General features: G+C 58.9%; 4 pseudogenes; all 4 read right to left on the bottom strand.

Moving 5' to 3' along the window:
• Positions 1–5,048: 5,048 nt before the first annotated feature.
• LOC123629720 lies at positions 5,049–5,140 on the bottom strand (annotated as a pseudogene).
• Positions 5,141–11,064: 5,924 nt separating this feature from the next.
• On the bottom strand, positions 11,065–11,156 carry LOC123629719 (annotated as a pseudogene).
• Positions 11,157–17,085: 5,929 nt separating this feature from the next.
• Positions 17,086–17,177, bottom strand: LOC123629718 (annotated as a pseudogene).
• A 5,925-nt stretch (positions 17,178–23,102) lies between these two features.
• Positions 23,103–23,194, bottom strand: LOC123629717 (annotated as a pseudogene).
• Between the last annotated feature and the right edge of the window lie 2,936 nt (positions 23,195–26,130).

The raw sequence follows: 26,130 nt of genomic DNA, 5'->3' as shown, positions 1-26,130 counted from the left end.
GCGTGGCGTCAGTCTAGCTCACGGCAACCTCAAACTCCTCGACTTAAGCGATCCTTCTGCCTCAGCCTCCCGAATACCTGGGAATACCGGCACGTGCCACCGTGCCCGGCTAAGGTTGTTTATATCTATTTTTAATTTTCCAGATAATTTATTTCTCTCTCTTTGTAGGGACGGGGAGGGGCGGGGCGGGGCGGCGGCGGTGTCTCGCTCTTGCTGAGGCTGGTCTCCAACTCCTGACCTTGAGCGATCCTGCCGCCACGGCCTCCCAGAGTGCTAGGATTACAGGCGGGAGCCACTGCGCCCGGCCGTTTTTTCTATTTTCTATTTTTTTTTTTTTTTAATTAGTTAAGACTGACGGTGAGCACTGCTTGCCTGTGTTACTCCCTAGAGCTGACGGGTGAAGTCCCCAGCCTGTATCCCGGGGGGCCGTATGTCTCTTTATTACAAAAACATCGCTTTGACTTTACCCCCTGCGACGCCCCCGCCCCCACCCCCACCCCCACCCCCGACCCACAACCAGGGACAACGGTGTGTACGTCCTCATCGACACATTATTTATGGCATTGGGGGAGGGGGCAGCAAAGGAAATACTGGTCCTGTAGAAGAAACATTCCCTCGCTCCACCGGTGGCTCCAGTATGAACTTTATGTCCCAGAACTTGATTCTGCTCTCCCTTTTAGTAGTAGGACGGTGACCACTGCACCGGCACCGGCACCCCCCACACCAGCAGCCCCCCCGCCCCCCTACCCCCACACCGCCACCACCACGACCACCACCATAATTTTTCTATACCTTGTTCGATTGGGGGATTTCTTTTTTGTTGTTGTTGAGGCAGAGTCTCCCTCTGTTGCCCGGGCTAGACTGAGTGCCGTGGTGGCAGCCTAGCTCACCGCAACCTCAAACTCCTGGGCTTCAGCGATCCTACTGCCTCAGTCTCCCGAGTATCTGGGACTACAGGCATGCGCCAGCATGCCCGACTAATTTTATGTGTGTGTGTGTTTGTGTGTGTGTGTGTGTGTGTGTGTGTGCGTGCGTCTGTGTGTGTGTCGGTGTACATGCATATACCGGAACGTGGCCCGACTGCAGTGACACCAGCTATGTTAAGTCGTTCTCTGGGTAGGGAAAGAACTTAACCGGATAGGCCCCATCGATCGCTTGTCTGTTCTGATAGTTTCGTGGCAGCCGTTTCTTGCCCCTTTCTTTTCTCTCTCTGTCTCTCTCCCCCGCCCCCACCCCCACCCCCCAATTCTTTCTAAGAAGACATTTAGGATGTCAGATTCTGGCCACGTGTCCCCCTGGGCACAGGGGGCCAGCAAAGACAAAGGTCTTTGGTGCCAAGTGTTCATTCCACGGTGACAGATATTGCCACGCTTCTACTGTCCGGGCCTTGAGATCGTCAGTGGGTCAACTGTGAAACTCCCTGTACTCGACTTCCCTCTCGGGTAGGTCCCCGTCCCAACCCGCCGGCTCCTAGCACACACCCAGTGTCACTCTCTCCTCTCGGGATAAAGTTCCAGATGATCCGATCCGCTCCAAGGAGGAAGGGGAGCTGACCGGGCCGCCCACTGTGCGCCCCACCCCCACCCCTCCCCACCCCCGTCATAGGGTCCCTTCTTTTCAGGCTGACACTGGCACCGGTTGTCGGGTGTCACCTAGCGGCCACTCTGATCAGCCATCGTGATCGCGGAAAGCCAGGTGACGTTGGGAGTTTAAGAGCTGACTCCCCGGGGCGGGGTGGGGGCTGGAGGGCGGGGCGTGGTTCGGATCAGCGGCGGGGAGTAGAGCACGACCGGTCCCACTCCCTTCTTCCTGGGCCCGCAGCTCTGGGCCCCGCCCGAGGCAGCCCTCGCCTCTGGCGGCTCTCCGCCCACCCGCCCTGTTGTCTGCGGGAGGCGCCCCTCCTCCCGCTCCCTGCCTCCTCCCGGGACCATAGGCCTGTGCCCCTAGGTTTTTTTCTTTTTTTTTCACCCTTGTGTTCGTCTCTCTTTTATCTTGTTTTGTAGGCTTACTGAATATCATCTCGGATAAAAATTTAAATCACAGAATGCCTCATATTATATAACAAGACGTAGCGTTTTATCCTACGCCGAGAACGATGCGTTTTTCTCTTCGGGTCCATTTTCCTGTCCTGGAAGAAATACGAAGTTGCCCGTGATCCTTCCCCCATCATCTTCCAGTTTCCTCGACTCGGAAACACTGTGAACACGACGTATTCGATCGTATATCTCTGCGTGTGCACGTGGGCGCCCATACCTATTTCTTTTCGGCACCGGGCTCATATCTTTTGGCACCTAGGGGGGAAAAAAGAAGAAACCAAAAAGGGACAGAAAGATGTTCTGTCCTTTTACGCTCTCCTCCCCCAACCCCCCCAACTTTTGGGAACTCGTAGTCTGGCCTATGTCCCCACGGCAGGTTAAATCTTTTCTTAAAACTCCCAAGTGGTCCCCTGCCCCCCAGGTGGGTGGCCGGCAGAGTTCACAGGCTTTGCTTTTGGCAGAGCCTGGACCATTGAAATCATTAACCTCAATCATTGCTAAAGCTGAGAACCACACGCTCCCCCCACCCATCCCTACCCACCCCCATCCCCCGCCTCCCGCGCCCTTTAAAAGCTCTCTATTTCTGCCTAGCCCTCTGTTCGGGAAGTTTGGGGGTTTGAGATGGGAAGGTCTACCTGATTTCCTCCTTTACCGGCCAAATAGACTCCCTCTTTCCTTCCTCCTCACACAGCTTGTCCTCGCTATTTGCCTCGTGGGCAAGCGGCCGAGTTTTCGGTAACACCGAGACTTCTAAGCTGTGTCGTCGGTCTTCTTTTCTTTTTACTTTCTTTCCTCTTTTCTTTTTCTGTCTTTTTTTTTTTTTTTTTTTTTTTTTTTGAGACAGGATTCCTTTCACTCTGTCCTCTCCCAGCCAGGCCGCCTTGGCCTGATTGTAGCTCACGGCAAGCTCCAAATCCAGGGCTTAAGTGATCCTCTCTGCCTCAGCCTTGTGAGCAGTTGGGACTATAGGCAGATGCTGCCACACCAGGCAAAATTTTTCTTTTTTTATATTTTGTTGGTAGAGACGAGGTCTCATCGTGTTACCCAGGCTGGTCTCCGGCTGCTGGGCTCAAGTCATGCTCCCGTCTCTGCCTCCCAAGTTGCTGGGGTCACAGGCATGAGCCACCGTGGCCAGCCAGGTTATTGAAAGGCGATCACTTTGCTATCCTGATACGAAACCCCAAATGTGCGAGTGTAAGGCACCAGACGGAGGGAGTCCCCGCACCACATTGTCACGGCCGTTGAGGGTGGCTCACGAAAAAGCTGGGATGGGGGTACACGGGAGTGATCAAGGGGATATATTCTAGTGGGATAGCGGAAATATAGAATGTCCTGAAAAACACCAAGTGTCAGAATGCCACAGCAGTCAGTGGCTCACAAGCTTCCGTTCCATTGTGTCATGGTAGGCGGCTTACTTTTCTCCTCCTCCCTCGGGATGAGTAAAGCCTGACATAGAAAATGTCTACGTCTCATCCAAATCCGTCAAGACGATGGAAGGGGGAACTGGGAGAGGAATAAAGAAAAAACCAGGAAGAAGCAAATCCAGGGAGAAGGGGGACGAGGAGGAGCAGGAGGAAACTGCCTCCCCTGCCCCGGTGCTACCCAACGATACGTGAAGAATGGCCTCTTCCCTCCTCTCCCCCCCCCCCCCCGCAACTGTGCCTGGAGGTGTACCCTACGGCTACGGTCCTAAAAGAATGTATGACTACTTATAATAATGGAAGAAATGCGGTCTGATAGGTCTTTGTGCAGTGGGACACCTACCCGGCCAGGGCACTCACGGTGAATGGAGCTTGCAGGGCGGGCGGGAGGTTGCTCTGGGTGAGTCTGTGAGTTAGAGCGCCCCTCGTCCTGGGAAACGGGGTGCGGCCGGAAGGGCGGCCGCCCCCTCGCCCGTCACGCAACGCACGTTCGTGGGGAACCTGGTGCTAAACCATTCGTAGACGACCTGCTTCTGGGTCGGGGTTTCGTACGCAGCAGAGCAGCTCCCTGGCTGCGATCTACTGAAAGTCAGCCCTCGACACAAGGGTTTGTCCCGGCGGGCGGGTGCGCGCGCGCGCGCGCGCGTCCGGCCGGCCGGCGGCGGCCCCTCGGGGCGCGGGTCTCCCCGGGTCCGTCGGTCACCGCCTCCTCGGCCCCTCCCGTCGCTCCGGCCCTCCGCGCTGCCTCGGCCCCTCCCGCGCCAGGGCTAAGGCGGGGCGGGGGGGGGGGTGCGCGCGCGGGCACGCGGTGTGTCGGTCGGGGGCGCCGGGGAAGGTGGAGGGGGCGGCCCTCCCCTCCCCTCCCCTCCAGGCCGCGCCCGGAGTCACGCCTCGGGGTGGACCCCGACCCCCACCACGCGGCCTCCTCCCCGCGCGACCCGCCGGGGCTCGTCCTCCGGGCTGGGACCGGGGTTCCCGGGAGGAGCGCGATGGTCGGTGGGTGGGGGAGACGGGGCGACCGAGGCGCCGGCGGGGGAGGGGCCGCGCCGGTCTGGCCGCCGCGGCCCTCTCCGTCGCCGCGGGGGCGGAAGGGGTGGCCCTCCGGTCGGGGGACCGGCCGGTCCCCCCCGCCCTTCTTTCCCCCGAGAGTCGGGGTCGACCAGGAGGCCGGCGGGCCCCCGTGAGGGTAGGACGGCGGGGACCCGCTGTCTCCGCGCTCGCGCCCCCGCCGGCGCCGCGCGCGGACGCCGCGGTACGCGGGGTCGACCAGATGTCCCCGTCACACTCAGTCTCGGCGGGACCGCGGCCGGGGCCGGGCTCCTCGACGCTATGCCAGCGGTCACCGCCAGAGGGCTCCGTCCTCGCGGACTTCTCCACTCTTTTCTTTTCGTCTCCCTCCTCCCGCCCCGTCCCCGCCCCCCCCCCCCCCCCCGCTAGCTCGCTCGCTCGCTCCTTCTTCCTTGCTTCGCTTCCAACCCCCCCCCCCCGCCCCCTGTTTTCCTCCGCACGCGCGCAGTTATCAGGCTCACGAACTCTCCCGGGGACCTGGCGTGACTTTCATCGCAAACCGCCCCCCCCAATCATGGTTTCACGTCACGCGGGGGATGTGCCGACACAGCAGGAGGCACACCTCACACGTGCGTGTGAACACGCAATCACCACGTTTATGAACTGGAAAGGGATCTGTCGGGTGTGACTTTGCGATCACTTCCCCTCCCCCCACCCCCCGCTGAGAATGAGTTTCCCCGGCCTCCTGTGGCCGCCTGGTAATCGCCTGCAGACGCCGTGACCCGGGTCCGCCACAGGTTGCCCTCGGCTTCCCTTCGCGCAGTGCCCTGGGGTCCACCAGATGTCTCTGGCCAATTGGGGCCGTAGTGTGCCCTTGACGGTGTGGTCACTAGGTGTCGCTCCGCGCTCAGTATTCTTCCTTCTCGCTGTGACTTTGGTCTCTTTTGTTCAAAACTTCTTTCTTCCTTCCTCTTTTTTCCCTGTTTCCATTCTCCCTTTTTCATCTCTTTCTCTCTTTTTGTTGCTTTTTTCGCGGCACATGGGTGATGTGTGTGTGTGTGGGTGGGTGTGTGTGTGTGAGAAACGCGGCGTGAGGGAGAAGACACATCTCACACGTGCACGGGAACACCCGATCGTCACGCTTCAGAGTACCGACCGATGGATCTGGTACCGAATTTTTAATAGTTTTCTTCTCTCTCTCTCTCTCTCTCTCCCTCCCTCTCTCTGTCTCTCTCTCTCCCCCCCTCCCTCCCTCTCTCTCCCTCTCTCTCTCCCCCGTGTCTCTCTCCCCCCCTCCCCCTCGCCCTCTTCTTCTCCCTCTCCCTCTCTCTCTCTCTCCCCCTCTCCCTCTCCTCCTCCTTCTCTTCCCTCCCTCCCTCCCTCTCTCTCTCTCTCCCCCTCTCCCTCTCCTCCTCCTACTCTTCCCTCCCTCCCTTTCTGTCTCTGTCACTCTCGCCCTGTCTCCTTCTCTCCCTCTGTCTCTCTCTCTCTCTTTCTTTTCTTTCTCTTTCTTCTTTTCTTTCTCACAGGGTCTCGTTCTGTTGCCCTCGCTAGAGTGGCGTGGCGTCAGTCTAGCTCACGGCAACCTCAAACTCCTCGACTTAAGCGATCCTTCTGCCTCAGCCTCCCGAATACCTGGGAATACCGGCACGTGCCACCGTGCCCGGCTAAGGTTGTTTATATCTATTTTTAATTTTCCAGATAATTTATTTCTCTCTCTTTGTAGGGACGGGGAGGGGCGGGGCGGGGCGGCGGCGGTGTCTCGCTCTTGCTGAGGCTGGTCTCCAACTCCTGACCTTGAGCGATCCTGCCGCCACGGCCTCCCAGAGTGCTAGGATTACAGGCGGGAGCCACTGCGCCCGGCCGTTTTTTCTATTTTCTATTTTTTTTTTTTTTTAATTAGTTAAGACTGACGGTGAGCACTGCTTGCCTGTGTTACTCCCTAGAGCTGACGGGTGAAGTCCCCAGCCTGTATCCCGGGGGGCCGTATGTCTCTTTATTACAAAAACATCGCTTTGACTTTACCCCCTGCGACGCCCCCGCCCCCACCCCCACCCCCACCCCCGACCCACAACCAGGGACAACGGTGTGTACGTCCTCATCGACACATTATTTATGGCATTGGGGGAGGGGGCAGCAAAGGAAATACTGGTCCTGTAGAAGAAACATTCCCTCGCTCCACCGGTGGCTCCAGTATGAACTTTATGTCCCAGAACTTGATTCTGCTCTCCCTTTTAGTAGTAGGACGGTGACCACTGCACCGGCACCGGCACCCCCCACACCAGCAGCCCCCCCGCCCCCCTACCCCCACACCGCCACCACCACGACCACCACCATAATTTTTCTATACCTTGTTCGATTGGGGGATTTCTTTTTTGTTGTTGTTGAGGCAGAGTCTCCCTCTGTTGCCCGGGCTAGACTGAGTGCCGTGGTGGCAGCCTAGCTCACCGCAACCTCAAACTCCTGGGCTTCAGCGATCCTACTGCCTCAGTCTCCCGAGTATCTGGGACTACAGGCATGCGCCAGCATGCCCGACTAATTTTATGTGTGTGTGTGTGTGTGTGTGTGTGTGTGTGTGTGTGTGTGTGTGTGCGTGCGTCTGTGTGTGTGTCGGTGTACATGCATATACCGGAACGTGGCCCGACTGCAGTGACACCAGCTATGTTAAGTCGTTCTCTGGGTAGGGAAAGAACTTAACCGGATAGGCCCCATCGATCGCTTGTCTGTTCTGATAGTTTCGTGGCAGCCGTTTCTTGCCCCTTTCTTTTCTCTCTCTGTCTCTCTCCCCCGCCCCCACCCCCACCCCCCAATTCTTTCTAAGAAGACATTTAGGATGTCAGATTCTGGCCACGTGTCCCCCTGGGCACAGGGGGCCAGCAAAGACAAAGGTCTTTGGTGCCAAGTGTTCATTCCACGGTGACAGATATTGCCACGCTTCTACTGTCCGGGCCTTGAGATCGTCAGTGGGTCAACTGTGAAACTCCCTGTACTCGACTTCCCTCTCGGGTAGGTCCCCGTCCCAACCCGCCGGCTCCTAGCACACACCCAGTGTCACTCTCTCCTCTCGGGATAAAGTTCCAGATGATCCGATCCGCTCCAAGGAGGAAGGGGAGCTGACCGGGCCGCCCACTGTGCGCCCCACCCCCACCCCTCCCCACCCCCGTCATAGGGTCCCTTCTTTTCAGGCTGACACTGGCACCGGTTGTCGGGTGTCACCTAGCGGCCACTCTGATCAGCCATCGTGATCGCGGAAAGCCAGGTGACGTTGGGAGTTTAAGAGCTGACTCCCCGGGGCGGGGTGGGGGCTGGAGGGCGGGGCGTGGTTCGGATCAGCGGCGGGGAGTAGAGCACGACCGGTCCCACTCCCTTCTTCCTGGGCCCGCAGCTCTGGGCCCCGCCCGAGGCAGCCCTCGCCTCTGGCGGCTCTCCGCCCACCCGCCCTGTTGTCTGCGGGAGGCGCCCCTCCTCCCGCTCCCTGCCTCCTCCCGGGACCATAGGCCTGTGCCCCTAGGTTTTTTTCTTTTTTTTTCACCCTTGTGTTCGTCTCTCTTTTATCTTGTTTTGTAGGCTTACTGAATATCATCTCGGATAAAAATTTAAATCACAGAATGCCTCATATTATATAACAAGACGTAGCGTTTTATCCTACGCCGAGAACGATGCGTTTTTCTCTTCGGGTCCATTTTCCTGTCCTGGAAGAAATACGAAGTTGCCCGTGATCCTTCCCCCATCATCTTCCAGTTTCCTCGACTCGGAAACACTGTGAACACGACGTATTCGATCGTATATCTCTGCGTGTGCACGTGGGCGCCCATACCTATTTCTTTTCGGCACCGGGCTCATATCTTTTGGCACCTAGGGGGGAAAAAAGAAGAAACCAAAAAGGGACAGAAAGATGTTCTGTCCTTTTACGCTCTCCTCCCCCAACCCCCCCAACTTTTGGGAACTCGTAGTCTGGCCTATGTCCCCACGGCAGGTTAAATCTTTTCTTAAAACTCCCAAGTGGTCCCCTGCCCCCCAGGTGGGTGGCCGGCAGAGTTCACAGGCTTTGCTTTTGGCAGAGCCTGGACCATTGAAATCATTAACCTCAATCATTGCTAAAGCTGAGAACCACACGCTCCCCCCACCCATCCCTACCCACCCCCATCCCCCGCCTCCCGCGCCCTTTAAAAGCTCTCTATTTCTGCCTAGCCCTCTGTTCGGGAAGTTTGGGGGTTTGAGATGGGAAGGTCTACCTGATTTCCTCCTTTACCGGCCAAATAGACTCCCTCTTTCCTTCCTCCTCACACAGCTTGTCCTCGCTATTTGCCTCGTGGGCAAGCGGCCGAGTTTTCGGTAACACCGAGACTTCTAAGCTGTGTCGTCGGTCTTCTTTTCTTTTTACTTTCTTTCCTCTTTTCTTTTTCTGTCTTTTTTTTTTTTTTTTTTTTTTTTTTTGAGACAGGATTCCTTTCACTCTGTCCTCTCCCAGCCAGGCCGCCTTGGCCTGATTGTAGCTCACGGCAAGCTCCAAATCCAGGGCTTAAGTGATCCTCTCTGCCTCAGCCTTGTGAGCAGTTGGGACTATAGGCAGATGCTGCCACACCAGGCAAAATTTTTCTTTTTTTATATTTTGTTGGTAGAGACGAGGTCTCATCGTGTTACCCAGGCTGGTCTCCGGCTGCTGGGCTCAAGTCATGCTCCCGTCTCTGCCTCCCAAGTTGCTGGGGTCACAGGCATGAGCCACCGTGGCCAGCCAGGTTATTGAAAGGCGATCACTTTGCTATCCTGATACGAAACCCCAAATGTGCGAGTGTAAGGCACCAGACGGAGGGAGTCCCCGCACCACATTGTCACGGCCGTTGAGGGTGGCTCACGAAAAAGCTGGGATGGGGGTACACGGGAGTGATCAAGGGGATATATTCTAGTGGGATAGCGGAAATATAGAATGTCCTGAAAAACACCAAGTGTCAGAATGCCACAGCAGTCAGTGGCTCACAAGCTTCCGTTCCATTGTGTCATGGTAGGCGGCTTACTTTTCTCCTCCTCCCTCGGGATGAGTAAAGCCTGACATAGAAAATGTCTACGTCTCATCCAAATCCGTCAAGACGATGGAAGGGGGAACTGGGAGAGGAATAAAGAAAAAACCAGGAAGAAGCAAATCCAGGGAGAAGGGGGACGAGGAGGAGCAGGAGGAAACTGCCTCCCCTGCCCCGGTGCTACCCAACGATACGTGAAGAATGGCCTCTTCCCTCCTCTCCCCCCCCCCCCCGCAACTGTGCCTGGAGGTGTACCCTACGGCTACGGTCCTAAAAGAATGTATGGCTACTTATAATAATGGAAGAAATGCGGTCTGATAGGTCTTTGTGCAGTGGGACACCTACCCGGCCAGGGCACTCACGGTGAATGGAGCTTGCAGGGCGGGCGGGAGGTTGCTCTGGGTGAGTCTGTGAGTTAGAGCGCCCCTCGTCCTGGGAAACGGGGTGCGGCCGGAAGGGCGGCCGCCCCCTCGCCCGTCACGCAACGCACGTTCGTGGGGAACCTGGTGCTAAACCATTCGTAGACGACCTGCTTCTGGGTCGGGGTTTCCTACGCAGCAGAGCAGCTCCCTGGCTGCGATCTACTGAAAGTCAGCCCTCGACACAAGGGTTTGTCCCGGCGGGCGGGTCGCGCGCGCGCGCGCGTCCGGCCGGCCGGCGGCGGCCCCTCGGGGCGCGGGTCTCCCCGGGTCCGTCGGTCACCGCCTCCTCGGCCCCTCCCGTCGCTCCGGCCCTCCGCGCTGCCTCGGCCCCTCCCGCGCCAGGGCTAAGGCGGGGCGGGGGCGGGGTGCGCGCGCGGGCACGCGGTGTGTCGGTCGGGGGCGCCGGGGAAGGTGGAGGGGGCGGCCCTCCCCTCCCCTCCCCTCCAGGCCGCGCCCGGAGTCACGCCTCGGGGTGGACCCCGACCCCCACCACGCGGCCTCCTCCCCGCGCGACCCGCCGGGGCTCGTCCTCCGGGCTGGGACCGGGGTTCCCGGGAGGAGCGCGATGGTCGGTGGGTGGGGGAGACGGGGCGACCGAGGCGCCGGCGGGGGAGGGGCCGCGCCGGTCTGGCCGCCGCGGCCCTCTCCGTCGCCGCGGGGGCGGAAGGGGTGGCCCTCCGGTCGGGGGACCGGCCGGTCCCCCCCGCCCTTCTTTCCCCCGAGAGTCGGGGTCGACCAGGAGGCCGGCGGGCCCCCGTGAGGGTAGGACGGCGGGGACCCGCTGTCTCCGCGCTCGCGCCCCCGCCGGCGCCGCGCGCGGACGCCGCGGTACGCGGGGTCGACCAGATGTCCCCGTCACACTCAGTCTCGGCGGGACCGCGGCCGGGGCCGGGCTCCTCGACGCTATGCCAGCGGTCACCGCCAGAGGGCTCCGTCCTCGCGGACTTCTCCACTCTTTTCTTTTCGTCTCCCTCCTCCCGCCCCGTCCCCGCCCCCCCCCCGCTAGCTCGCTCGCTCGCTCCTTCTTCCTTGCTTCGCTTCCAACCCCCCCCCCCCGCCCCCTGTTTTCCTCCGCACGCGCGCAGTTATCAGGCTCACGAACTCTCCCGGGGACCTGGCGTGACTTTCATCGCAAACCGCCCCCCCAATCATGGTTTCACGTCACGCGGGGGATGTGCCGACACAGCAGGAGGCACACCTCACACGTGCGTGTGAACACGCAATCACCACGTTTATGAACTGGAAAGGGATCTGTCGGGTGTGACTTTGCGATCACTTCCCCTCCCCCCACCCCCCGCTGAGAATGAGTTTCCCCGGCCTCCTGTGGCCGCCTGGTAATCGCCTGCAGACGCCGTGACCCGGGTCCGCCACAGGTTGCCCTCGGCTTCCCTTCGCGCAGTGCCCTGGGGTCCACCAGATGTCTCTGGCCAATTGGGGCCGTAGTGTGCCCTTGACGGTGTGGTCACTAGGTGTCGCTCCGCGCTCAGTATTCTTCCTTCTCGCTGTGACTTTGGTCTCTTTTGTTCAAAACTTCTTTCTTCCTTCCTCTTTTTTCCCTGTTTCCATTCTCCCTTTTTCATCTCTTTCTCTCTTTTTGTTGCTTTTTTCGCGGCACATGGGTGATGTGTGTGTGTGTGGGTGGGTGTGTGTGTGTGAGAAACGCGGCGTGAGGGAGAAGACACATCTCACACGTGCACGGGAACACCCGATCGTCACGCTTCAGAGTACCGACCGATGGATCTGGTACCGAATTTTTAATAGTTTTCTTCTCTCTCTCTCTCTCTCTCTCCCTCCCTCTCTCTGTCTCTCTCTCTCCCCCCCCTCCCTCCCTCTCTCTCCCTCTCTCTCTCCCCCGTGTCTCTCTCCCCCCCTCCCCCTCGCCCTCTTCTTCTCCCTCTCCCTCTCTCTCTCTCTCCCCCTCTCCCTCTCCTCCTCCTTCTCTTCCCTCCCTCCCTCCCTCTCTCTCTCTCTCCCCCTCTCCCTCTCCTCCTCCTACTCTTCCCTCCCTCCCTTTCTGTCTCTGTCACTCTCGCCCTGTCTCCTTCTCTCCCTCTGTCTCTCTCTCTCTCTTTCTTTTCTTTCTCTTTCTTCTTTTCTTTCTCACAGGGTCTCGTTCTGTTGCCCTCGCTAGAGTGGCGTGGCGTCAGTCTAGCTCACGGCAACCTCAAACTCCTCGACTTAAGCGATCCTTCTGCCTCAGCCTCCCGAATACCTGGGAATACCGGCACGTGCCACCGTGCCCGGCTAAGGTTGTTTATATCTATTTTTAATTTTCCAGATAATTTATTTCTCTCTCTTTGTAGGGACGGGGAGGGGCGGGGCGGGGCGGCGGCGGTGTCTCGCTCTTGCTGAGGCTGGTCTCCAACTCCTGACCTTGAGCGATCCTGCCGCCACGGCCTCCCAGAGTGCTAGGATTACAGGCGGGAGCCACTGCGCCCGGCCGTTTTTTCTATTTTCTATTTTTTTTTTTTTTAATTAGTTAAGACTGACGGTGAGCACTGCTTGCCTGTGTTACTCCCTAGAGCTGACGGGTGAAGTCCCCAGCCTGTATCCCGGGGGGCCGTATGTCTCTTTATTACAAAAACATCGCTTTGACTTTACCCCCTGCGACGCCCCCGCCCCCACCCCCACCCCCACCCCCGACCCACAACCAGGGACAACGGTGTGTACGTCCTCATCGACACATTATTTATGGCATTGGGGGAGGGGGCAGCAAAGGAAATACTGGTCCTGTAGAAGAAACATTCCCTCGCTCCACCGGTGGCTCCAGTATGAACTTTATGTCCCAGAACTTGATTCTGCTCTCCCTTTTAGTAGTAGGACGGTGACCACTGCACCGGCACCGGCACCCCCCACACCAGCAGCCCCCCCGCCCCCCTACCCCCACACCGCCACCACCACGACCACCACCATAATTTTTCTATACCTTGTTCGATTGGGGGATTTCTTTTTTGTTGTTGTTGAGGCAGAGTCTCCCTCTGTTGCCCGGGCTAGACTGAGTGCCGTGGTGGCAGCCTAGCTCACCGCAACCTCAAACTCCTGGGCTTCAGCGATCCTACTGCCTCAGTCTCCCGAGTATCTGGGACTACAGGCATGCGCCAGCATGCCCGACTAATTTTATGTGTGTGTGTGTTTGTGTGTGTGTGTGTGTGTGTGTGTGTGCGTGCGTCTGTGTGTGTGTCGGTGTACATGCATATACCGGAACGTGGCCCGACTGCAGTGACACCAGCTATGTTAAGTCGTTCTCTGGGTAGGGAAAGAACTTAACCGGATAGGCCCCATCGATCGCTTGTCTGTTCTGATAGTTTCGTGGCAGCCGTTTCTTGCCCCTTTCTTTTCTCTCTCTGTCTCTCTCCCCCGCCCCCACCCCCACCCCCCAATTCTTTCTAAGAAGACATTTAGGATGTCAGATTCTGGCCACGTGTCCCCCTGGGCACAGGGGGCCAGCAAAGACAAAGGTCTTTGGTGCCAAGTGTTCATTCCACGGTGACAGATATTGCCACGCTTCTACTGTCCGGGCCTTGAGATCGTCAGTGGGTCAACTGTGAAACTCCCTGTACTCGACTTCCCTCTCGGGTAGGTCCCCGTCCCAACCCGCCGGCTCCTAGCACACACCCAGTGTCACTCTCTCCTCTCGGGATAAAGTTCCAGATGATCCGATCCGCTCCAAGGAGGAAGGGGAGCTGACCGGGCCGCCCACTGTGCGCCCCACCCCCACCCCTCCCCACCCCCGTCATAGGGTCCCTTCTTTTCAGGCTGACACTGGCACCGGTTGTCGGGTGTCACCTAGCGGCCACTCTGATCAGCCATCGTGATCGCGGAAAGCCAGGTGACGTTGGGAGTTTAAGAGCTGACTCCCCGGGGCGGGGTGGGGGCTGGAGGGCGGGGCGTGGTTCGGATCAGCGGCGGGGAGTAGAGCACGACCGGTCCCACTCCCTTCTTCCTGGGCCCGCAGCTCTGGGCCCCGCCCGAGGCAGCCCTCGCCTCTGGCGGCTCTCCGCCCACCCGCCCTGTTGTCTGCGGGAGGCGCCCCTCCTCCCGCTCCCTGCCTCCTCCCGGGACCATAGGCCTGTGCCCCTAGGTTTTTTTCTTTTTTTTTCACCCTTGTGTTCGTCTCTCTTTTATCTTGTTTTGTAGGCTTACTGAATTTACTGAATATCATCTCGGATAAAAATTTAAATCACAGAATGCCTCATATTATATAACAAGACGTAGCGTTTTATCCTACGCCGAGAACGATGCGTTTTTCTCTTCGGGTCCATTTTCCTGTCCTGGAAGAAATACGAAGTTGCCCGTGATCCTTCCCCCATCATCTTCCAGTTTCCTCGACTCGGAAACACTGTGAACACGACGTATTCGATCGTATATCTCTGCGTGTGCACGTGGGCGCCCATACCTATTTCTTTTCGGCACCGGGCTCATATCTTTTGGCACCTAGGGGGGAAAAAAGAAGAAACCAAAAAGGGACAGAAAGATGTTCTGTCCTTTTACGCTCTCCTCCCCCAACCCCCCCAACTTTTGGGAACTCGTAGTCTGGCCTATGTCCCCACGGCAGGTTAAATCTTTTCTTAAAACTCCCAAGTGGTCCCCTGCCCCCCAGGTGGGTGGCCGGCAGAGTTCACAGGCTTTGCTTTTGGCAGAGCCTGGACCATTGAAATCATTAACCTCAATCATTGCTAAAGCTGAGAACCACACGCTCCCCCCACCCATCCCTACCCACCCCCATCCCCCGCCTCCCGCGCCCTTTAAAAGCTCTCTATTTCTGCCTAGCCCTCTGTTCGGGAAGTTTGGGGGTTTGAGATGGGAAGGTCTACCTGATTTCCTCCTTTACCGGCCAAATAGACTCCCTCTTTCCTTCCTCCTCACACAGCTTGTCCTCGCTATTTGCCTCGTGGGCAAGCGGCCGAGTTTTCGGTAACACCGAGACTTCTAAGCTGTGTCGTCGGTCTTCTTTTCTTTTTACTTTCTTTCCTCTTTTCTTTTTCTGTCTTTTTTTTTTTTTTTTTTTTTTTTTTTGAGACAGGATTCCTTTCACTCTGTCCTCTCCCAGCCAGGCCGCCTTGGCCTGATTGTAGCTCACGGCAAGCTCCAAATCCAGGGCTTAAGTGATCCTCTCTGCCTCAGCCTTGTGAGCAGTTGGGACTATAGGCAGATGCTGCCACACCAGGCAAAATTTTTCTTTTTTTATATTTTGTTGGTAGAGACGAGGTCTCATCGTGTTACCCAGGCTGGTCTCCGGCTGCTGGGCTCAAGTCATGCTCCCGTCTCTGCCTCCCAAGTTGCTGGGGTCACAGGCATGAGCCACCGTGGCCAGCCAGGTTATTGAAAGGCGATCACTTTGCTATCCTGATACGAAACCCCAAATGTGCGAGTGTAAGGCACCAGACGGAGGGAGTCCCCGCACCACATTGTCACGGCCGTTGAGGGTGGCTCACGAAAAAGCTGGGATGGGGGTACACGGGAGTGATCAAGGGGATATATTCTAGTGGGATAGCGGAAATATAGAATGTCCTGAAAAACACCAAGTGTCAGAATGCCACAGCAGTCAGTGGCTCACAAGCTTCCGTTCCATTGTGTCATGGTAGGCGGCTTACTTTTCTCCTCCTCCCTCGGGATGAGTAAAGCCTGACATAGAAAATGTCTACGTCTCATCCAAATCCGTCAAGACGATGGAAGGGGGAACTGGGAGAGGAATAAAGAAAAAACCAGGAAGAAGCAAATCCAGGGAGAAGGGGGACGAGGAGGAGCAGGAGGAAACTGCCTCCCCTGCCCCGGTGCTACCCAACGATACGTGAAGAATGGCCTCTTCCCTCCTCTCCCCCCCCCCCCCCGCAACTGTGCCTGGAGGTGTACCCTACGGCTACGGTCCTAAAAGAATGTATGGCTACTTATAATAATGGAAGAAATGCGGTCTGATAGGTCTTTGTGCAGTGGGACACCTACCCGGCCAGGGCACTCACGGTGAATGGAGCTTGCAGGGCGGGCGGGAGGTTGCTCTGGGTGAGTCTGTGAGTTAGAGCGCCCCTCGTCCTGGGAAACGGGGTGCGGCCGGAAGGGCGGCCGCCCCCTCGCCCGTCACGCAACGCACGTTCGTGGGGAACCTGGTGCTAAACCATTCGTAGACGACCTGCTTCTGGGTCGGGGTTTCCTACGCAGCAGAGCAGCTCCCTGGCTGCGATCTACTGAAAGTCAGCCCTCGACACAAGGGTTTGTCCCGGCGGGCGGGTGCGCGCGCGCGCGCGCGTCCGGCCGGCCGGCGGCGGCCCCTCGGGGCGCGGGTCTCCCCGGGTCCGTCGGTCACCGCCTCCTCGGCCCCTCCCGTCGCTCCGGCCCTCCGCGCTGCCTCGGCCCCTCCCGCGCCAGGGCTAAGGCGGGGCGGGGGCGGGGTGCGCGCGCGGGCACGCGGTGTGTCGGTCGGGGGCGCCGGGGAAGGTGGAGGGGGCGGCCCTCCCCTCCCCTCCCCTCCAGGCCGCGCCCGGAGTCACGCCTCGGGGTGGACCCCGACCCCCACCACGCGGCCTCCTCCCCGCGCGACCCGCCGGGGCTCGTCCTCCGGGCTGGGACCGGGGTTCCCGGGAGGAGCGCGATGGTCGGTGGGTGGGGGAGACGGGGCGACCGAGGCGCCGGCGGGGGAGGGGCCGCGCCGGTCTGGCCGCCGCGGCCCTCTCCGTCGCCGCGGGGGCGGAAGGGGTGGCCCTCCGGTCGGGGGACCGGCCGGTCCCCCCCGCCCTTCTTTCCCCCGAGAGTCGGGGTCGACCAGGAGGCCGGCGGGCCCCCGTGAGGGTAGGACGGCGGGGACCCGCTGTCTCCGCGCTCGCGCCCCCGCCGGCGCCGCGCGCGGACGCCGCGGTACGCGGGGTCGACCAGATGTCCCCGTCACACTCAGTCTCGGCGGGACCGCGGCCGGGGCCGGGCTCCTCGACGCTATGCCAGCGGTCACCGCCAGAGGGCTCCGTCCTCGCGGACTTCTCCACTCTTTTCTTTTCGTCTCCCTCCTCCCGCCCCGTCCCCGCCCCCCCCCCGCTAGCTCGCTCGCTCGCTCCTTCTTCCTTGCTTCGCTTCCAACCCCCCCCCCCCGCCCCCTGTTTTCCTCCGCACGCGCGCAGTTATCAGGCTCACGAACTCTCCCGGGGACCTGGCGTGACTTTCATCGCAAACCGCCCCCCCAATCATGGTTTCACGTCACGCGGGGGATGTGCCGACACAGCAGGAGGCACACCTCACACGTGCGTGTGAACACGCAATCACCACGTTTATGAACTGGAAAGGGATCTGTCGGGTGTGACTTTGCGATCACTTCCCCTCCCCCCACCCCCCGCTGAGAATGAGTTTCCCCGGCCTCCTGTGGCCGCCTGGTAATCGCCTGCAGACGCCGTGACCCGGGTCCGCCACAGGTTGCCCTCGGCTTCCCTTCGCGCAGTGCCCTGGGGTCCACCAGATGTCTCTGGCCAATTGGGGCCGTAGTGTGCCCTTGACGGTGTGGTCACTAGGTGTCGCTCCGCGCTCAGTATTCTTCCTTCTCGCTGTGACTTTGGTCTCTTTTGTTCAAAACTTCTTTCTTCCTTCCTCTTTTTTCCCTGTTTCCATTCTCCCTTTTTCATCTCTTTCTCTCTTTTTGTTGCTTTTTTCGCGGCACATGGGTGATGTGTGTGTGTGTGGGTGGGTGTGTGTGTGTGAGAAACGCGGCGTGAGGGAGAAGACACATCTCACACGTGCACGGGAACACCCGATCGTCACGCTTCAGAGTACCGACCGATGGATCTGGTACCGAATTTTTAATAGTTTTCTTCTCTCTCTCTCTCTCTCTCTCCCTCCCTCTCTCTGTCTCTCTCTCTCCCCCCCTCCCTCCCTCTCTCTCCCTCTCTCTCTCCCCCGTGTCTCTCTCCCCCCCTCCCCCTCGCCCTCTTCTTCTCCCTCTCCCTCTCTCTCTCTCTCCCCCTCTCCCTCTCCTCCTCCTTCTCTTCCCTCCCTCCCTCCCTCTCTCTCTCTCTCCCCCTCTCCCTCTCCTCCTCCTACTCTTCCCTCCCTCCCTTTCTGTCTCTGTCACTCTCGCCCTGTCTCCTTCTCTCCCTCTGTCTCTCTCTCTCTCTTTCTTTTCTTTCTCTTTCTTCTTTTCTTTCTCACAGGGTCTCGTTCTGTTGCCCTCGCTAGAGTGGCGTGGCGTCAGTCTAGCTCACGGCAACCTCAAACTCCTCGACTTAAGCGATCCTTCTGCCTCAGCCTCCCGAATACCTGGGAATACCGGCACGTGCCACCGTGCCCGGCTAAGGTTGTTTATATCTATTTTTAATTTTCCAGATAATTTATTTCTCTCTCTTTGTAGGGACGGGGAGGGGCGGGGCGGGGCGGCGGCGGTGTCTCGCTCTTGCTGAGGCTGGTCTCCAACTCCTGACCTTGAGCGATCCTGCCGCCACGGCCTCCCAGAGTGCTAGGATTACAGGCGGGAGCCACTGCGCCCGGCCGTTTTTTCTATTTTCTATTTTTTTTTTTTTTAATTAGTTAAGACTGACGGTGAGCACTGCTTGCCTGTGTTACTCCCTAGAGCTGACGGGTGAAGTCCCCAGCCTGTATCCCGGGGGGCCGTATGTCTCTTTATTACAAAAACATCGCTTTGACTTTACCCCCTGCGACGCCCCCGCCCCCACCCCCACCCCCACCCCCGACCCACAACCAGGGACAACGGTGTGTACGTCCTCATCGACACATTATTTATGGCATTGGGGGAGGGGGCAGCAAAGGAAATACTGGTCCTGTAGAAGAAACATTCCCTCGCTCCACCGGTGGCTCCAGTATGAACTTTATGTCCCAGAACTTGATTCTGCTCTCCCTTTTAGTAGTAGGACGGTGACCACTGCACCGGCACCGGCACCCCCCACACCAGCAGCCCCCCCGCCCCCCTACCCCCACACCGCCACCACCACGACCACCACCATAATTTTTCTATACCTTGTTCGATTGGGGGATTTCTTTTTTGTTGTTGTTGAGGCAGAGTCTCCCTCTGTTGCCCGGGCTAGACTGAGTGCCGTGGTGGCAGCCTAGCTCACCGCAACCTCAAACTCCTGGGCTTCAGCGATCCTACTGCCTCAGTCTCCCGAGTATCTGGGACTACAGGCATGCGCCAGCATGCCCGACTAATTTTATGTGTGTGTGTGTTTGTGTGTGTGTGTGTGTGTGTGTGTGTGCGTGCGTCTGTGTGTGTGTCGGTGTACATGCATATACCGGAACGTGGCCCGACTGCAGTGACACCAGCTATGTTAAGTCGTTCTCTGGGTAGGGAAAGAACTTAACCGGATAGGCCCCATCGATCGCTTGTCTGTTCTGATAGTTTCGTGGCAGCCGTTTCTTGCCCCTTTCTTTTCTCTCTCTGTCTCTCTCCCCCGCCCCCACCCCCACCCCCCAATTCTTTCTAAGAAGACATTTAGGATGTCAGATTCTGGCCACGTGTCCCCCTGGGCACAGGGGGCCAGCAAAGACAAAGGTCTTTGGTGCCAAGTGTTCATTCCACGGTGACAGATATTGCCACGCTTCTACTGTCCGGGCCTTGAGATCGTCAGTGGGTCAACTGTGAAACTCCCTGTACTCGACTTCCCTCTCGGGTAGGTCCCCGTCCCAACCCGCCGGCTCCTAGCACACACCCAGTGTCACTCTCTCCTCTCGGGATAAAGTTCCAGATGATCCGATCCGCTCCAAGGAGGAAGGGGAGCTGACCGGGCCGCCCACTGTGCGCCCCACCCCCACCCCTCCCCACCCCCGTCATAGGGTCCCTTCTTTTCAGGCTGACACTGGCACCGGTTGTCGGGTGTCACCTAGCGGCCACTCTGATCAGCCATCGTGATCGCGGAAAGCCAGGTGACGTTGGGAGTTTAAGAGCTGACTCCCCGGGGCGGGGTGGGGGCTGGAGGGCGGGGCGTGGTTCGGATCAGCGGCGGGGAGTAGAGCACGACCGGTCCCACTCCCTTCTTCCTGGGCCCGCAGCTCTGGGCCCCGCCCGAGGCAGCCCTCGCCTCTGGCGGCTCTCCGCCCACCCGCCCTGTTGTCTGCGGGAGGCGCCCCTCCTCCCGCTCCCTGCCTCCTCCCGGGACCATAGGCCTGTGCCCCTAGGTTTTTTTCTTTTTTTTTCACCCTTGTGTTCGTCTCTCTTTTATCTTGTTTTGTAGGCTTACTGAATATCATCTCGGATAAAAATTTAAATCACAGAATGCCTCATATTATATAACAAGACGTAGCGTTTTATCCTACGCCGAGAACGATGCGTTTTTCTCTTCGGGTCCATTTTCCTGTCCTGGAAGAAATACGAAGTTGCCCGTGATCCTTCCCCCATCATCTTCCAGTTTCCTCGACTCGGAAACACTGTGAACACGACGTATTCGATCGTATATCTCTGCGTGTGCACGTGGGCGCCCATACCTATTTCTTTTCGGCACCGGGCTCATATCTTTTGGCACCTAGGGGGGAAAAAAGAAGAAACCAAAAAGGGACAGAAAGATGTTCTGTCCTTTTACGCTCTCCTCCCCCAACCCCCCCAACTTTTGGGAACTCGTAGTCTGGCCTATGTCCCCACGGCAGGTTAAATCTTTTCTTAAAACTCCCAAGTGGTCCCCTGCCCCCCAGGTGGGTGGCCGGCAGAGTTCACAGGCTTTGCTTTTGGCAGAGCCTGGACCATTGAAATCATTAACCTCAATCATTGCTAAAGCTGAGAACCACACGCTCCCCCCACCCATCCCTACCCACCCCCATCCCCCGCCTCCCGCGCCCTTTAAAAGCTCTCTATTTCTGCCTAGCCCTCTGTTCGGGAAGTTTGGGGGTTTGAGATGGGAAGGTCTACCTGATTTCCTCCTTTACCGGCCAAATAGACTCCCTCTTTCCTTCCTCCTCACACAGCTTGTCCTCGCTATTTGCCTCGTGGGCAAGCGGCCGAGTTTTCGGTAACACCGAGACTTCTAAGCTGTGTCGTCGGTCTTCTTTTCTTTTTACTTTCTTTCCTCTTTTCTTTTTCTGTCTTTTTTTTTTTTTTTTTTTTTTTTTTTTGAGACAGGATTCCTTTCACTCTGTCCTCTCCCAGCCAGGCCGCCTTGGCCTGATTGTAGCTCACGGCAAGCTCCAAATCCAGGGCTTAAGTGATCCTCTCTGCCTCAGCCTTGTGAGCAGTTGGGACTATAGGCAGATGCTGCCACACCAGGCAAAATTTTTCTTTTTTTATATTTTGTTGGTAGAGACGAGGTCTCATCGTGTTACCCAGGCTGGTCTCCGGCTGCTGGGCTCAAGTCATGCTCCCGTCTCTGCCTCCCAAGTTGCTGGGGTCACAGGCATGAGCCACCGTGGCCAGCCAGGTTATTGAAAGGCGATCACTTTGCTATCCTGATACGAAACCCCAAATGTGCGAGTGTAAGGCACCAGACGGAGGGAGTCCCCGCACCACATTGTCACGGCCGTTGAGGGTGGCTCACGAAAAAGCTGGGATGGGGGTACACGGGAGTGATCAAGGGGATATATTCTAGTGGGATAGCGGAAATATAGAATGTCCTGAAAAACACCAAGTGTCAGAATGCCACAGCAGTCAGTGGCTCACAAGCTTCCGTTCCATTGTGTCATGGTAGGCGGCTTACTTTTCTCCTCCTCCCTCGGGATGAGTAAAGCCTGACATAGAAAATGTCTACGTCTCATCCAAATCCGTCAAGACGATGGAAGGGGGAACTGGGAGAGGAATAAAGAAAAAACCAGGAAGAAGCAAATCCAGGGAGAAGGGGGACGAGGAGGAGCAGGAGGAAACTGCCTCCCCTGCCCCGGTGCTACCCAACGATACGTGAAGAATGGCCTCTTCCCTCCTCTCCCCCCCCCCCCCCGCAACTGTGCCTGGAGGTGTACCCTACGGCTACGGTCCTAAAAGAATGTATGGCTACTTATAATAATGGAAGAAATGCGGTCTGATAGGTCTTTGTGCAGTGGGACACCTACCCGGCCAGGGCACTCACGGTGAATGGAGCTTGCAGGGCGGGCGGGAGGTTGCTCTGGGTGAGTCTGTGAGTTAGAGCGCCCCTCGTCCTGGGAAACGGGGTGCGGCCGGAAGGGCGGCCGCCCCCTCGCCCGTCACGCAACGCACGTTCGTGGGGAACCTGGTGCTAAACCATTCGTAGACGACCTGCTTCTGGGTCGGGGTTTCGTACGCAGCAGAGCAGCTCCCTGGCTGCGATCTACTGAAAGTCAGCCCTCGACACAAGGGTTTGTCCCGGCGGGCGGGTGCGCGCGCGCGCGCGTCCGGCCGGCCGGCGGCGGCCCCTCGGGGCGCGGGTCTCCCCGGGTCCGTCGGTCACCGCCTCCTCGGCCCCTCCCGTCGCTCCGGCCCTCCGCGCTGCCTCGGCCCCTCCCGCGCCAGGGCTAAGGCGGGGCGGGGGGGGGGTGCGCGCGCGGGCACGCGGTGTGTCGGTCGGGGGCGCCGGGGAAGGTGGAGGGGGCGGCCCTCCCCTCCCCTCCCCTCCAGGCCGCGCCCGGAGTCACGCCTCGGGGTGGACCCCGACCCCCACCACGCGGCCTCCTCCCCGCGCGACCCGCCGGGGCTCGTCCTCCGGGCTGGGACCGGGGTTCCCGGGAGGAGCGCGATGGTCGGTGGGTGGGGGAGACGGGGCGACCGAGGCGCCGGCGGGGGAGGGGCCGCGCCGGTCTGGCCGCCGCGGCCCTCTCCGTCGCCGCGGGGGCGGAAGGGGTGGCCCTCCGGTCGGGGGACCGGCCGGTCCCCCCCGCCCTTCTTTCCCCCGAGAGTCGGGGTCGACCAGGAGGCCGGCGGGCCCCCGTGAGGGTAGGACGGCGGGGACCCGCTGTCTCCGCGCTCGCGCCCCCGCCGGCGCCGCGCGCGGACGCCGCGGTACGCGGGGTCGACCAGATGTCCCCGTCACACTCAGTCTCGGCGGGACCGCGGCCGGGGCCGGGCTCCTCGACGCTATGCCAGCGGTCACCGCCAGAGGGCTCCGTCCTCGCGGACTTCTCCACTCTTTTCTTTTCGTCTCCCTCCTCCCGCCCCGTCCCCGCCCCCCCCCCCCCCCGCTAGCTCGCTCGCTCGCTCCTTCTTCCTTGCTTCGCTTCCAACCCCCCCCCCCCCGCCCCCTGTTTTCCTCCGCACGCGCGCAGTTATCAGGCTCACGAACTCTCCCGGGGACCTGGCGTGACTTTCATCGCAAACCGCCCCCCCCAATCATGGTTTCACGTCACGCGGGGGATGTGCCGACACAGCAGGAGGCACACCTCACACGTGCGTGTGAACACGCAATCACCACGTTTATGAACTGGAAAGGGATCTGTCGGGTGTGACTTTGCGATCACTTCCCCTCCCCCCACCCCCCGCTGAGAATGAGTTTCCCCGGCCTCCTGTGGCCGCCTGGTAATCGCCTGCAGACGCCGTGGCCCGGGTCCGCCACAGGTTGCCCTCGGCTTCCCTTCGCGCAGTGCCCTGGGGTCCACCAGATGTCTCTGGCCAATTGGGGCCGTAGTGTGCCCTTGACGGTGTGGTCACTAGGTGTCGCTCCGCGCTCAGTATTCTTCCTTCTCGCTGTGACTTTGGTCTCTTTTGTTCAAAACTTCTTTCTTCCTTCCTCTTTTTCCCTGTTTCCATTCTCCCTTTTTCATCTCTTTCTCTCTTTTTGTTGCTTTTTTCGCGGCACATGGGTGATGTGTGTGTGTGTGGGTGGGTGTGTGTGTGTGAGAAACGCGGCGTGAGGGAGAAGACACATCTCACACGTGCACGGGAACACCCGATCGTCACGCTTCAGAGTACCGACCGATGGATCTGGTACCGAATTTTTAATAGTTTTCTTCTCTCTCTCTCTCTCTCTCTCTCTCCCTCCCTCTCTCTGTCTCTCTCTCTCCCCCCCCTCCCTCCCTCTCTCTCCCTCTCTCTCTCCCCCGTGTCTCTCTCCCCCCCTCCCCCTCGCCCTCTTCTTCTCCCTCTCCCTCTCTCTCTCTCTCCCCCTCTCCCTCTCCTCCTCCTTCTCTTCCCTCCCTCCCTCCCTCTCTCTCTCTCTCCCCCTCTCCCTCTCCTCCTCCTACTCTTCCCTCCCTCCCTTTCTGTCTCTGTCACTCTCGCCCTGTCTCCTTCTCTCCCTCTGTCTCTCTCTCTCTCTCTCTTTTCTTACTCTTTCTTCTTTTCTTTCTCACAGGGTCTCGTTCTGTTGCCCTCGCTAGAGTGGCGTGGCGTCAGTCTAGCTCACGGCAACCTCAAACTCCTCGACTTAAGCGATCCTTCTGCCTCAGCCTCCCGAATACCTGGGAATACCGGCACGTGCCACCGTGCCCGGCTAAGGTTGTTTATATCTATTTTTAATTTTCCAGATAATTTATTTCTCTCTCTTTGTAGGGACGGGGAGGGGCGGGGCGGGGCGGCGGCGGTGTCTCGCTCTTGCTGAGGCTGGTCTCCAACTCCTGACCTTGAGCGATCCTGCCGCCACGGCCTCCCAGAGTGCTAGGATTACAGGCGGGAGCCACTGCGCCCGGCCGTTTTTTCTATTTTCTATTTTTTTTTTTTTTTAATTAGTTAAGACTGACGGTGAGCACTGCTTGCCTGTGTTACTCCCTAGAGCTGACGGGTGAAGTCCCCAGCCTGTATCCCGGGGGGGCCGTATGTCTCTTTATTACAAAAACATCGCTTTGACTTTACCCCCTGCGACGCCCCCGCCCCCACCCCCACCCCCACCCCCGACCCACAACCAGGGACAACGGTGTGTACGTCCTCATCGACACATTATTTATGGCATTGGGGGAGGGGGCAGCAAAGGAAATACTGGTCCTGTAGAAGAAACATTCCCTCGCTCCACCGGTGGCTCCAGTATGAACTTTATGTCCCAGAACTTGATTCTGCTCTCCCTTTTAGTAGTAGGACGGTGACCACTGCACCGGCACCGGCACCCCCCACACCAGCAGCCCCCCCGCCCCCCTACCCCCACACCGCCACCACCACGACCACCACCATAATTTTTCTATACCTTGTTCGATTGGGGGATTTCTTTTTTGTTGTTGTTGAGGCAGAGTCTCCCTCTGTTGCCCGGGCTAGACTGAGTGCCGTGGTGGCAGCCTAGCTCACCGCAACCTCAAACTCCTGGGCTTCAGCGATCCTACTGCCTCAGTCTCCCGAGTATCTGGGACTACAGGCATGCGCCAGCATGCCCGACTAATTTTATGTGTGTGTGTGTTTGTGTGTGTGTGTGTGTGTGTGTGTGTGTGCGTGCGTCTGTGTGTGTGTCGGTGTACATGCATATACCGGAACGTGGCCCGACTGCAGTGACACCAGCTATGTTAAGTCGTTCTCTGGGTAGGGAAAGAACTTAACCGGATAGGCCCCATCGATCGCTTGTCTGTTCTGATAGTTTCGTGGCAGCCGTTTCTTGCCCCTTTCTTTTCTCTCTCTGTCTCTCTCCCCCGCCCCCACCCCCACCCCCCAATTCTTTCTAAGAAGACATTTAGGATGTCAGATTCTGGCCACGTGTCCCCCTGGGCACAGGGGGCCAGCAAAGACAAAGGTCTTTGGTGCCAAGTGTTCATTCCACGGTGACAGATATTGCCACGCTTCTACTGTCCGGGCCTTGAGATCGTCAGTGGGTCAACTGTGAAACTCCCTGTACTCGACTTCCCTCTCGGGTAGGTCCCCGTCCCAACCCGCCGGCTCCTAGCACACACCCAGTGTCACTCTCTCCTCTCGGGATAAAGTTCCAGATGATCCGATCCGCTCCAAGGAGGAAGGGGAGCTGACCGGGCCGCCCACTGTGCGCCCCACCCCCACCCCTCCCCACCCCCGTCATAGGGTCCCTTCTTTTCAGGCTGACACTGGCACCGGTTGTCGGGTGTCACCTAGCGGCCACTCTGATCAGCCATCGTGATCGCGGAAAGCCAGGTGACGTTGGGAGTTTAAGAGCTGACTCCCCGGGGCGGGGTGGGGGCTGGAGGGCGGGGCGTGGTTCGGATCAGCGGCGGGGAGTAGAGCACGACCGGTCCCACTCCCTTCTTCCTGGGCCCGCAGCTCTGGGCCCCGCCCGAGGCAGCCCTCGCCTCTGGCGGCTCTCCGCCCACCCGCCCTGTTGTCTGCGGGAGGCGCCCCTCCTCCCGCTCCCTGCCTCCTCCCGGGACCATAGGCCTGTGCCCCTAGGTTTTTTTCTTTTTTTTTCACCCTTGTGTTCGTCTCTCTTTTATCTTGTTTTGTAGGCTTACTGAATATCATCTCGGATAAAAATTTAAATCACAGAAT

The sequence above is a fragment of the Lemur catta genome, unplaced genomic scaffold (assembly GCF_020740605.2).
Source record: "Lemur catta isolate mLemCat1 unplaced genomic scaffold, mLemCat1.pri scaffold_215_ctg1, whole genome shotgun sequence".
Lineage (NCBI taxonomy): Eukaryota > Metazoa > Chordata > Mammalia > Primates > Lemuridae > Lemur > Lemur catta.
The sequence above is the reverse complement of the archived record's forward strand: the minus strand, read 5'-3'. Positions and strand labels throughout refer to the sequence as shown.